This window comes from Thunnus thynnus, chromosome 14 (genome assembly GCF_963924715.1).
Source record: "Thunnus thynnus chromosome 14, fThuThy2.1, whole genome shotgun sequence".
Classification (NCBI taxonomy): Eukaryota; Metazoa; Chordata; class Actinopteri; order Scombriformes; family Scombridae; genus Thunnus; species Thunnus thynnus.
Genome location: NC_089530.1, coordinates 4134390 through 4148887, shown reverse-complemented (window position 1 = coordinate 4148887; position 14498 = coordinate 4134390). Strand labels below are relative to the sequence as shown.

At 40.2% G+C, this 14498-nt stretch overlaps 1 long non-coding RNA gene across 5 annotated transcripts in view; it reads right to left on the bottom strand.

Annotated features, from left to right (window-relative positions):
* LOC137196628 (uncharacterized) overlaps positions 1-14498 on the bottom strand; it is a 155350-nt gene that overhangs the window by 128520 nt on the left and 12332 nt on the right. For 4 of the 5 annotated variants that reach the window (XR_010931274.1, XR_010931273.1, XR_010931276.1 and 1 more), the window contains exon 2: positions 81-144. The exons of the other annotated variant lie outside the window; for it this stretch is intronic. This is a non-coding gene — a long non-coding RNA (uncharacterized lncRNA). The remainder of the gene's footprint in view (positions 1-80; positions 145-14498) is intronic. 5 annotated transcript variants of the gene reach the window in all.

Genomic DNA, 14498 nt, shown 5'->3' with positions numbered 1-14498 from the left:
ACTTTTTTTTTCCCCCCTTCAAGTCAGCAGTAAAGCTCAAATCAGTATGCAAAGTGTCACACAGTGGGGCGGCTCCTTACATCCAGAGCTTTGCTGGAACTTTTGGACACCAAGCGCCGCCTCCAGAGCCAAGAGAGACGGCCTCTGAAACAGATAGAGAGAGAGAATAAAAAAAAAAAGAGAGAGACACAGAGAGAATACCACGAGAAAGGAGAAAGTCTGCTTCTCCCCATGCACTTCCATCCGGCAGCCTCAATCTTGGCTACAGCGCAGTCGACTTAACACCTAAATATAGAGCGTGCCGGCTATTCATGTAGTGTTATTGCAACGCTAATGCCCACAATCGCGGATTTTGGAGGGCTAGCCGGCCTTATAGCGTGGCCGCCGGCTCCTGAATATGCATGGTGCCGAGCAGGGAGAAGAGAGCGCGAGGCGAGACACAGAGGATTTGATGTTCAATAAAAGAGAAAGCCTTTGACATGGAATACGAGCGGGGCCCAGCCTCAATATAAAAGAACCAGGAGGGGAATTAGATGGATGGAGAATTCCTTCAGAAGTACAGACAGAGGAGAGACAGAAAAGAGAGTTATGAGAAAAAGGAAAGGGGATATTTGAGTGTTTCTGAGTGTGTGTGTGTGTGTGAAGTACGTGAGAAAGTGACAGAAAAGCAAGCAGAGACGTGCACACACACACTTTTTTTTTTTTTTTTGAAAGTGGAAACATTCCTCTCTGCACCCTCTTTAACAGAATATGGATAATACAAACCTATGATACATCATAAGCAAGTCAGTGAAAAGTCTCTCCGCAGCTGCTCTTCTCCAACTCTTTAAAAGCTCAGCGGCTCTCCTCCCCGCTCTCACACGCCTCCCACCAACTTTCTCCAAGCTTTACGTGGCTTTTAAAGATTACCTTTAAAATCATTGAGTCACTTAACAGGCTCTTTAAATTAGACAAGGCCTGCAGGTCAGCCTCATTACAGATGCCATTAGCAACCATGCACCAAGGCTGTACAAGGAAATAGTTGTTTAAGGGCCGCTAAGTGATAGTGGGTAATCCTCGTAAAGATGTATGCTAACGAAATGGGCCAAATGAGACGTATCCTTGTACATGTGCTGTTACACTGAGGCTGGAGAAGAGTTTTGTTTTTCAGAAAGTGACATGTGTTGTGTGTTAACGTCAATAAATCCCTTGCATTTTAATAAACGAGTATAGTTAGAAGACTTACAAGTATAGTATTCTTGTTTCCTCTGTGACGTGCCATGTATAACATTGAACTCAGATGCTAAAAAGGAAAAATTCAAAGGATGGAAAAAAAAAAAGTATTTTTAACAGAAAATTCCCCCTTTGTGTTTTCCTTGACATTGAGCTTCATGCAAGAACCACTTGTATGAACAGAGTTGTTCTTGAGACATGTACAAGTGATTTAAGATCTGTGGCATTCATCAATCTTCCTGTAATTTTCTTGGAATCTATGATTGGTCCAGACCTGTTGTATGAGTCATGAGCTCTGCCTTTCTTCACAATAAGGTCTTATGCAAATTTAATATTATGTTCGCCATACTATCATCATCGTGGCTGCCGGTTTACAGAGAAGCTTTTTAGATTTTTATGATTTTTATTGGTATATTTTGGCGCCGCAACTTCCACATTTGAGTAGTTACTAGGAAACTTCTCTCACTCCGACAGCTTCCTGGTTGTCTCTCTGCAGGTCTCTGTCCAGCATCGTCTTCTGTCGCACCTGATTATTGTCTCGTCTAATAGCCTATGTCTGTCTGTCACATCCCTGGACTGCCTCCCATCATGAGGCGCTTTGCTTTAGAAAGATGTTTTTTTAGTGTCTAACTTCACGTCTAAGCATTCCTTCTTTATTGCTTTCACACTACACCGCTGCTCTGCCTCCTTCTATTACTATTTTCTAATTGTTTCGGGTCCTAAACTTGTCTGCTGATTGGACTGGACTTCTGGCTCCGCACTGTGAAATTCTTCTTTTTACTCTTTGGTAACATTTTTGTGAATGAAACTTGAGCGGAACACCAAGCACAACATGTAGTCTTATATGGCAATTTAGGGGCGATGCTTAGGCTATGTTCATGATCAGATCTTCTGAAAGCTCACCTCCTCATGAACAGGTGACATTCATCGGGCTGGAACCAGTAAGTAACCAGTAAGAGTTTTAGTATAAGAATACAAAACTGTTCTTGCATGAGGCCCAATGTTTCCTTATTGAGCTGGAATATGAGGGGTTCAAGACAAAGGCTGAATTTTGTACTACAAATACTCTAAATTTGAAAGATAACTTGATTTGGCTAACTCAGACAGCTCAACCCAAATAATAACTTATTTACCTTACCTTAGAACTTAAGGTAAGGTGCCTTACACTTTTCACTATTTGATTATTTTCTGACATTTCTGACAAATGGATTCATCACTTAAACAAGAAAGTAATCCGCAGATTAATTGATAATGAAAATAATTGTTAGTGCAGCCCTAGTCAGGACGAATGATTACTTGGTGTACATATGGGCATGTCAGTATTGTTTTAAGACAGACTTGAAAGAATAAGTGAACCTATCTTTTAATGGATGGCATGCACCAAGCACGCAAACCATACTTCTCTTTGAACATTTGCCTTAAGCCTCTCATATACTTGCTTTCATGTGTTTCTGTGAGTATAATTGCTACTCCACATATAGGTAACGGTTTAGCACATCCCCTAATCAATGCTACATGTCTGTAAGATGTGTGTCCTCACAACAATCACAACAATGGTGGAAAGTGAAATGATTTCAACCGTGATCAACAACGTTACTTCCTTGAAGGTCGCAAGGTGTATTTATGTTTACGTTGTGCAAAATTGGAAGTTTTCAAGAGAAATCTTCCAGTGTTGGCGAGAGATGATTCCACCATGATATACCACATAGTGGATCTATTTAGTAAACCTCCAGGCACACATGAAGAAAGCAGGCAGGTATGTGTACAATCAAAGCATACTTATCTGTAAAAAAGCAAAATATCATTCAACCCACAGTTCAGATACAGATTGCTTCATGGTTTCTATCACCTGGACAATTCTGAACCTCAGATGTTCAGTGACAATGTTTTTAACATGTTATTTTTCTCTAAAATATCTATGCATGTAGACAATGTATGTATGTTAATGTCTGTGACAGAACACATACTCTGGTCTCTCACATAAAAGTCTACATGCCCATCCACCACCTTGACCTCCTACACACTACTGAACGTTGGCACTGGGAGTAAAGTGGGACCTGCAGAATCATCCATGAATATAATTCCCAGGATACTGGGCTGGTTTTAGACTGAAACACTGATAGAAAACAAGAGGAAGGGGGAAGAGGCACTGGGGTTTATGGGAAATGTGGTATTTGATGATCACTAACACCAGCGGTTACACTATGGTCTCATTTAGTAAGTATAGCAAAGTATGACATTGTGTAACAAGTAGCCTATACTGAAGGGTAAAGATGCTACATGTCACATGTTTAAACCATAGAGCAGGATGAAGGCTCACATTTGGTTGAGACTGCCGCTGAATAATGCACATGTGGAAACATATGACTTAGTCACAAGAGTTAGTGAAGAAACGGCATTGACATTCATGCTCAGATTTACATGCATACTGTATAATGCACAGTCACATATGCAGAAAGAGACACATCTTCTCAGGCCTGTTGGGGATGCCATGCGTGTGCTTTGGTTGGACCAAGTTCCATATTAAGTGTGTTTTCCATTGCAATTAAGGCTTTGGCCTGATCCCTTCTGACACGGTAATTGTTATTTCAAACGTAGATTAATAAATCATGGACATCTAGTTAAGAATTAAAATAGGTCTGCACCACCCGAGCTAACCTCCACAGCCCAGTCCCTATACACACACACACACACACACACACAGTATCTCTATATGTACTTTCACATGGACAAAACTACATATTGCACATAATCTGAGTGTTTACACATTTACAGGACATATGTATGCACATACAGTACATGGAGACTTTCTACACGGATATACAAATGTACACATTATTTTTCATTCAGGAAATATTAATTTGTGACACCATAATTATCAGTGTGCTTCCATTCACATCCTTGAGTGTAAGTTGATGAATTCCAAATCACTTCTAAATGGGAAGTGTGTTCAGCTGATGCTAATTATCAAAAATTAACATAATGGCATCACCTATGCATGCTGTATTAGGCAACAGAGAACACCAACAGTAATACATTCTAGACCAAACTGCACCAAAAACACTGAAAAACATTCTGACAACAAAAAAAAAACACATATAGAATGAGGAGGTCACAGAGCAAGTGAAGTTTGTTGAATCTTAACTGTGAACACTGTAGTAGGTTTGATTTAAAACAGTTTAGTAAAAAAGTGCACAGCAGCCAACCACAGTGGCATCAAGGCCACACAGGGAGACCTGCAAACAGCTGACGTGCACATCAGTGCTGTGTCATTGGAGATGTGTTGGTCTCTGGATCTGCTCCAGATGGACACAGCAGCATGATGGCAGAAAGAATTCACCAGCTGACGGACGCAGAGCCAGAAGGAACAGATGTCATCAGTTGACCAGGAGGCAAACGCAAAAAGCTAACACGTTTTAGCCTCTGATATTATCTCTAGTCTCTAATTGCAGATTAAAATGACAATGATTAGGCGCCTACTTGAAATAGCATCTGCAGACAGTTTTATATTTAAGCCATAAAAATAAATAAGAGCTACAAAAACTAGAAATATATGGAAATCAGTCTGAATTCATCTTTACTAATGTATTACTAAAACAATTTTATGAATGTGAGAAATAGACACACATGCATCCACATATTGCACATATAATACTCTATGACATGCACACTCCCAGACAGACACACACACTGGGTTTCACTCAAGATTTTAGCACATTTTATATATTTCTAATTTTGAATTTATCTGACTCAGAAAGGTCAAATTTTGTGTGTAAACTCTTTTATTCATGTGTCACTTCTGCTGATAGAATTGTATGTTTAATAGGCTAGACAGCATTGTCAAATTGTAAAATAATTAATATATTAATAGTGCACTCCCCATAACACACTCCCCGGACAACTTTGACTCATTTTCACTCATCAGGAATTCATTTCCTGATTGGTTGACGCAGCCTACCATACATTTCAAGTTGTTAACACAGATTTTTGAGAACACCACCACATCCATCACAGATGTCATTAAAAAGTCCATCTTTGGAGCAAACTTACCTACAGCGTTAACTAGCTTTGAACTAGCATTAGATCAACTAGCTTACTTTGTGTTGCAGCAGCAGCTCAGTGTTTCCATTGTGAAAAAAATCTTCACCTCACAGATTACTAAACCAGCTGATTTTTGCTTTGTTGGTCTAGATGTTGATTTATAATCAGGAAATGACTATATAATATATTTGATCAATTATATAATTTTGAATAATCACCTTGTTACACAATAATAAGCTCATGTCTTATAAAATTGGACTGTGCAGTATAATAGTGTAACTAATGAGTCTCCACACTATCTTGTGTTTAGAGCATGTTTCTAATGCCTTCTGTTATCATACCATATTGTTATATATACATAATAAACTCAAATTCCAATGCATTCTTCTCTAAACGTAACAGATGATGATGGTCATAACAGATCAATGACTGGATTCTATTCTGAAACTGACAGTCCAAGTCCAGCAAGTGTGTTTTCATCAAGGATGTTCAGTAGAGAAATACAAACCTACATGCACAATACACACACACACACACACACACACACACAGGATCTGTATATAGATATGCAAGCACACATCCTATCTACACACAAATACACTGTGCAGTACACAAGCACAAACTGTAAACAGCCCATAGTCACAGGCAAATATACAATACATACACGCATCATCTGTGCAGAGACGCACTTGCATGCACTCAGATGGCATGGCGGTGTTTACAATGGGCACTTAAGACACACAGTACATCAAAATAAATAGGAACTGAAGGGAGAAGAAGGGAGAGAAACAAGCAGGAGAATCTGCATAATAAATACAGGAGATGTTTTAAGGCCTCCCTGATCCTCCACCTCCAACTTCTCTGCCCTTTATCCTACTTCTAATACTCCAAACTCTATCTTTCAATTCTTCCTTACTTATTTTCATTTTCCTCTCATTTCCTTCCTCTACTCTCCTCAAATCCCTTCCTCTGTCTCTCATCTGTCCATCTTTTGCCTGACCACCCTTCCTCCATCTCTTTCTCCTTCCTCCCGTCCTCCCATGAACTCTTGCTCCCTCCTTCCCTGCCTCCATCTCTCCATCCTGTGTACATATGAGGAGCAGAAGAGTTGTGGCCCAATACAAAATTCATGCTGAATAATGTGTATGGTGGCCACATCGTATGCTGTCTTCTCTGTGCTGTGCTGCCCCCCCCCGCCCCACCCAAAAAAAAAAAACAGAAACACACACACACACACACACACACACACACACACACACGGTCTCCTGTGGTTGACACAGAGCACTTTAGCTATCACTGTGGATTAGCCTGAGACCTGTAATGCACCTTTAAGTACGCCAGGGCCCTTTTAAGCCACAAGCCACACACACAAACGCACACAGGGAAGCTTAAAATACACACCATACACCATGTCCACACACATACACAGTTATGTGCGTTCTTGTGTGGGTTAGATACTGATCTTTGTGTACTGTAGACAAACAAATAGAACTGCACACTGCGTGTAGGTCCGTACATTTCTAGGTACACAATGACAATGATTCACACACACACACACACACACACTCACAATTTTTATCTTCCAGAAGGCTGCAAAACATGGCCAGTATGTCACATTAGACACACTTAGACACATGCACAAGAGCGCAAATAAACACACACACTTGCACCTCTACATACTGTACTGTACTGTAAGCACACTTCTGATGATCCAAATATAAAGTTCAACCTGTTTTTAAAAATAGCTCTCTTTCTCTCTCCACTTGCCTGGACACAAGCTTCCTGAGCAGCGAAGGATAGGAAATAGGAGGAGGGGATATAGATGGAGGGATGGAGGGAAGAGGCGAAGGCTCTCAAGTGCACTCTACATGTCCTGTACTCTCTTTTAGATTGGATTCAGCACAGAAAAGTATAGATGATGCAAAAGAACATGGATGCTATGAAAAGGGGGAGGTAAGGTAGATGAAAGAGGCCACAGCTGGACGAAACTAGATGGTAACTGTATCTCTTCGGTGATCAGATATAGCTGTAACTCATATCTGACTGACAGACAACTAAAACGCTCCGGGGACACTACGACCCCGGTGTAGACGTCACAGGTCCACTTAAGTATCCAACCCAAGACCAGAGGTGGACGGGGTTTCAAATTCTATTCGGTCTAATCGGGTGGGATAGAGTTATAACTGCCTGGGGTCTCAGGTCTGTGAATCAACATGTCTACTCCTAGAATAGATGGAGTAAACTATCTGTTGGATCCTGTGGTGCATCTTATTTTGCTACCCTTTTCGACTGTGACTGCTTGTTAATTAGTGGTGCATCACGCTGCTGCCAGTTGATGTTCTCGCTCTATTTGGGTCTGTTCGGGCTGACTGCATTTGGAATTGGGTCTAATTATCCTTGGGTACCTTTCAGATCAGGTCTCTTTTTTTTCCTCATGATTAATTAATACACTTAAGGTTTGGGTAGATTTTTCATGGTCCTGTGTCGGATTGGACCCTTGAATCTATCTAATTTTTGCATCCTCAACATCCATATGGATATGTACCCACTCATCTACTTGTGCTTCAATAAATTCTGCTGGTTGTAGCCCCTATCAGGAGATCTTTTCTACACACGGGAGCTCCCGAAGTCTCAAACAATGGTATTCTTTATCTTGTGAGAACAGTTTTTTCAGAATAATACAATGCTAATGACTGTCTGATGGTGTCCTGAGATTATCTTCCAGAACTCCAAGTGACCCTGTTAAAAAAAAAAAGTTTGCACGAATGCGTACATGCATATGCGGTGTGCACGAGTGTGTTGCCTGTGGAGAGTGTTGGGGTGGATCAAAAAGGCCTTGAAAATGTGTTTTGGTTGGCCATGACAGATCAGTGGGCAACAATCCACAGAGCGGCCCCCCGAGGACCCCCATGGATGACCCCGCGTCTAGGCTGAATACAACCCCCTAATCCAGTGTGTCACCTCACACACCCAGGCCCTTCACCTCCCGACGGAGAGATGAATCAAAGAGAAAGGGCCTCTCGCTGCCCCGGCTCCCTGAGAAAATACAGCGGTGGAGAGTGGAGAGATGACCTTATAAGACGGAGCAGATGAGATCAGATGGTGAGATGACAGGTCAGAGAAAGTGGAGGAGGTGGAAGTAAAAAAAATAATAAAATAAAATAAAAAAAAGAGGGACAGAGAAAGAGAGAGATTAGGAGAGGGAAAGAAGTGGGGCAGAGAGGGCAAACAGTGAGTGCAGAGCGATGTAGTGTGGAGAGTGGGGACTGAGAAGGATTAAGTTGTCATGCCGGGCTTCTGTGTGTGTGTGTGTGTGTGTGTGTGTGTGTGTGTGTGTGTGTGTGTGTGTGTAATAGAGAGACTACAATAGGGTTATTTTGATGTCACTGAGCACAGTTCATGCACTCTGCAGGAACTGACCAAATACAGGCACACATAAAGACGGATTTGTATTTATACAGTCCCAATAACCTTCCATTAACTACAATCAGTCTCAAACTCTTAACTCCCAAACATCACCACTGCTTACCAAAATGTTACCCTTACTGCACCTTATTCTACGTTTTCCACAAAACCAAACTGATCCCCAAGTAACCCTCTGTGGTGAATAACAGAAGCCACTTCAATCCCAATTTAAAGACAGTAGCTTTGAATGTAATTGAGTTTGTTAGCATGTATGAGCTACTGTACTTCTGCAAAGCAAAAACACTATTATTAATACTGACCTGAGCATAATCTACTGCCTCCGCAATCTGCACAAATCAGTCTTTTTACAGCCACCTTAAAGGTTGTTTTGTACACAAATTTTGGGTGGAATACTATTTTAAAAGATCCGTTACAGCCACGGTGATTGTTCTCATACACAGTTAAAATCTCACTATTCCTTCGACAGTGGAACTTCCTCAAGCTTCTCTGACTGTGCTTAGAGGCATCCATAGGGCCCCAGTATGTGACAGTGTTTGTGTTGTAAACAAAGTGGACAAAGCAAGATTTTTACCCATCATGGCCTTGGAGAACTTTATGAACTGTTCAGGCTTCTTTGAACGGGCTCCTTATTGTTTCTCTGAATAGTGTATGATAAAAGTATAGTGAACCCTGAACTACAGGATATGCTATAGTGTCCACAACACTGTGTTCCTGTGTATACAGTTCATACAGTAACAGCAACAGCAGTAACAACAGAAATGGAACAAATATAAAAACATGAACACATATATGGAATCCATAAATTCAGTCTAAAATTGTGTTTACATGACAGGTTTTTTAAAACTTATTTCAAAATTTCCGTAGTCCCTGAAATGTAGTCCTTCATGTGTGTGTTTGTGTTTTATACTCTTATCAGGACAAAACTCATTTCTACAAGCTTTATTTTAGGATGAGGGACTTCAGATCTTATAAAGATTTGCTTTAAAGTTAGTACCCAATCATGTCTCCTAATTTCCTCCTGGCTTACTGATGTTTTCAAACTATATTGTCAAGTTTATTGACTTTTAAAGGGAAACTCCACCTTTTTACACATTAAAATCAGTTTACTTAGCATGGGCAGTACTACCAAGCCTGGATGAAACACTGGGTAAAGCAGGTGTCTGGTCATGGGGCTCCAGTTGGTGATAATTCCTTTGTGTTACTTCAGTTTATATTAACTTTGCTTAGGAATATGCAATACTGAAGCACAATACTAGCATGACATTATAAGGGACATGTATTCTGCTATTTTACTTGATCTTTAGGCCCTGTGATGGAGAAGGGCCCTGAGTCAAAATCTAGTTTTAAGACCTTTATTGTTCTAGCTGATATTGGCCTTACATTGTGAATATTAGTAAATGCATTTGTATTTAGTAAAGGGGGATAATAGGGGCCCTACAGCACTTCATGTTGGCCCAAGAACCCCCAGCAGGTTCATTTGACTGTGGGTACTACTCAGTTTCTACAAATGTCTAACAGAAAGACTGGGGGCGGAGTTGTAAAGTTTTTCATTGTATGGAAATGGAATTGGGAATGGGTAATACCCATAAAAATAAATTAATTGAATCACTGAACCTTTTAAAAGAAATGGGCAATTAACAAAGAAGATTAATGAAAAAACCCAGACAGCAATATAGGAAGGGAAGGATTCAGCATTTTTGGAGAAAAAGCAACACTAAATTAAACTTTGTAGGTTTAATCTCCCTTCAGGGATTGATAGGATTTGACCTTATAAATAAAGGTTAGGCCTTTAGTGATTATGGTTAGGATCTTCAAGCTTTTGAAACTGGCAAACCGAAACATTTTCAGGTCATCTTGAAGTTCATAGGATAACTATAAATATCTATCAGGTTCACTCAAGCAAAAGTTTCTCTAATCCTGATGTCAGAGAGTGGAAGCGACAGACTGTATTTTCATGAGTGTGCTCAGGAGCAAACATGAACGTAAACCTGTGAATAAAGCCACTGTTTTCACCCTCTATGAATATACCACATTCATGTCAGTTAATGAGAAGAATGTGAAATAAACAGAGCTGCAACAACATATCTTTTCAAAAACAACTCGCTAAACCAGTCTGAAAAAAAGTTGTCATAAAAACAAACGGAGGCCTTGGGAAGTTCTGCCGTCATTCATTCTTGTGTGACAATATGAACAGTGGCCCTCGCTGTCATAAAACACTGATAAAGAAATGTATTCAAGATTTACAAAAGACACATCCATGCATTCTGTGTGTAGCTTTTAGTGTGTTGGAGGCAACTAGTTGCAAGAGTGCAGCCTAGTGGTGTAAGCAGCTGACTGGAGGATGTGTGTGTTCATCTAATTCACATGGAGCACTGTAATCAATACATTTGATGGCACTGAAGTATGGTCTGCAGGGATTTTTAAATGGGTTACCATGGTTACTCTCTGTACGCACACTCACTTATGCACACAAACACTCAAAGATAAACCTATTTAAAGAGGAACATATGCTTGATTCCTGAGCGCAGGCGAAATATATACACACTCGTACGGAAGCACACATCACACCCTCACAAGGATACACACACACACATTTTTTTACACATTTCCACATGTGCACAATACGGCCTACTCGGACACTGAAATAACTTTCTGCAAAAACACACACACACACTGCTGTGACCCCAGAGAGCAGGCCAGCTGTGTGTGTGCTGGAGCAGTAACCTCAGCGTTAATTATAAATCAATGGGCCAACTGTAAACGCACACAGAGTGCATCTCTGGCACACATGACTTCTCCCATGCATGTCAACATCCATAGGGTATATAAGCCGTTTAAAGTGCCGAGGCCTCTGCAATATTCATGGCTGATTATAACAGATGGTAGACACACATCACACTACACACTGCACTGATACAGGACAATGATACAAACAGACCGAGAGGGGAGTGCAGGGTTAGGGCCGGGGATCATAAACTGATAACCACAGCTACACTTGCTGCCTGAGGGAGTGATTTCAGGTTGAAACACTGAAAGATTATCCATTTTAACAAGTCATTTAAAGAAAAAAATCCAAGCTCAGACTGTTAAATTTCTATAATTAGTAATATTATAATGTGTTGGAGGAGAAAATGTACTTTTTTTTGATTGTTTGTTTTATTAGCTGTCTAACTGCTTCACATACTTCTGTTTTAGGTTCCCAAAATATTCTGTAACAGCCTGCAGTCAACATGCTTGGACTTGCTTTTATACATCTATTCTCCACCTTCTCAGTAGTCTCTATGCTGATCCCACTTAGGGTCACAGAAGGTCACAGGACTTTCAATGTTAACAGTGAAAAGTAACAACCATTCATCAAAGGATATGTTTTCTGGCTGCATGTTTGTTTGTATATATATGCAGTACCAGTCAAAGGTTTGTAGCAGTAGCAAAAATAAAGCAGTAGTAATGATATAATATAATTATAATAATATGCAAATATTTTTGATTATATTTGTTATGAAATTCCTTCTTTTGCTGCAAATGATTCTTTAAATGGAAAAAGTTAAGAGACTGCATGTAGCACTTTTCTAGTCTACCGACCACTTTACATCACATGTCAACATTCACCCGTTCACACACACATTCATACACTGGTAGCAGAGGCTGCCATGCAAGGTGCCAACCTGCTCATCAGAATCTAATCTAATAAACATTCACACACTCACTCACACACTGCTGGTGCAGCCATCAGGAGCAATTTGGTGTTGAGTATCTTACCCAAGGACACACCTCACCGCTCTACCTCCTGAGCCAGAGTCAACCCACTTACATATATGTCACAAAAACCTCATCTGTTTGCCTCCTTAAATGGTAAATAAATTATACAATTAAGATACACAAAGCTTCCACAACATCTATGAGTGATTATTACATGGCAGAAACACACACACACACACACACACACACACACACACACACACACACACACACACACACACACACACACACACAAGCACACAGGGAAAGCAAACTACACTCTTCACCTGTTTCCAGTCATAAAGTTCTATGTATATTTACTTTTATACACTCAAACTGAATAGAAGTCAATGGGGAAACTGGGCTGCTGCAACAGAAACCAGTGTTAGAGAGTTACATATGAATACTAATATGTATATTTATACTGCAGTGAAACTCACAGTTCTTGTCTCGGCTTTTTAAAAAGCAAATAAATCTGTGACAAAAGCTTATATAATCAAGATTAAATATGCACTTTTTATTATTTATTTTGTTATTTTATTTCACAGATGTTTTATATTTATATTTCTGCTGTATTTTAACACAACTGAGATCTTTATCTGACGCTGGCGATGTACGACTGAAACCTGCAGATTTATTCCACAGCAGTTTTAACATGTGATTGTCACAGTTAAATGTAAAGATGGGCATTTTTCCCTTATGACTGTCAAAACATGCACTATGTCCTCTTGTCAACACTTGGTATGCATGCAAACACACACATCCATCATGTATGCAGAAACACGCGTGCCAACGCTCTGGCTGTAACCTCAGCATATGTAGTGTATCTTTAAAGCAACATTAGACTTCGGCACGGAGGGAGATGGAGTGATGGAGAGGGGGATGGAGGTGAAGCGAGGGAGGGCGATTGAGTGGCTCTACAAATTATATATAACTACAGTACTTGTACAATTATGGGTCTATATTACTAACTGCAGTCTGTCACAACAGTGTAGCTTCAACAAGACAGAAGCAAACTGCATCAGTGGATCACGCAACAGACAGAATGAGATATTATATATAAAAATCACCAAATCAATGAGTAGAGGGTCAGAATATTCTCTGGCACTTATTGTCATAGATAACTGCAGAATTATGCACGCATTAACCCTCTGCAGCCCTAAATTATACCCCTTAATCTCAAAATCAGAATCAGACACAGAGAAACCTTGAAGTTACCTGTCCCTCACTCACACACAAGTACAAACAAGACTCTGGACTATCAGGGAAAGTGGTGACAAGGATTTTGATTGCATGTCCGGTCATTTGCAACATTGGAGTCCACTGTCACGACTTTCCATGCTGGGTAAAAAAAGATGCTTTTATTCACAGTTATGCGCAGTTAAAACTCAAACTGCTGTAGTGACTAAAAGCAAAGTGATGACCGAGGTCTGTCAGATACTTGTGAGACAGACAACTGTTCACATTTGGCGTAGATTTGGGGAGATAAGATAGGGATGCTGGAGTAATGACTCGTCAGAACTGAGAGAGGGTAGGGTATCAGTAGTCGTGGGCTAAATGGGGGTGGAAGCAGTTAAGGGACTAAATTAATCTTTTATCATTTTTTTGTCTTTTTTTTTTTTAAACAACCCTAGATTTATTATGATTTTTTTGGTCATCATTTCTCTCAGTTATAGTAACATTGTACTCAGTAAGTTACTGTACCATAGATCAGGGAACAGGTGACGACACGAGACGAGAAGAGACAAAGCAGTTTACTGATGGATCTACTGGAGCAACTTTGACTGACTGCATTAACTGTAGAAGGTTTAGATAACGGTTCAATCTCAACACTTACTTTGCACAGTACATTGGTAATACAGCGTTCTAACAACTAGAAGTGATGGCAGAAACCATGAAAATGAGACCAAACTGTGGTAAAACAGAATAGTGAAGAGAATCAAACCACTTCTTCTCTTTCACCATCCTCCTCTTAGTTTTCATTCCTCTATTTTTCTCCACTTCTCTTCCCTTTCTTGTTCTACCTGCATTTCGTAAATCAATGAACAATGAGAAGGATGCTGGGGGCTGAACTCTGAAAG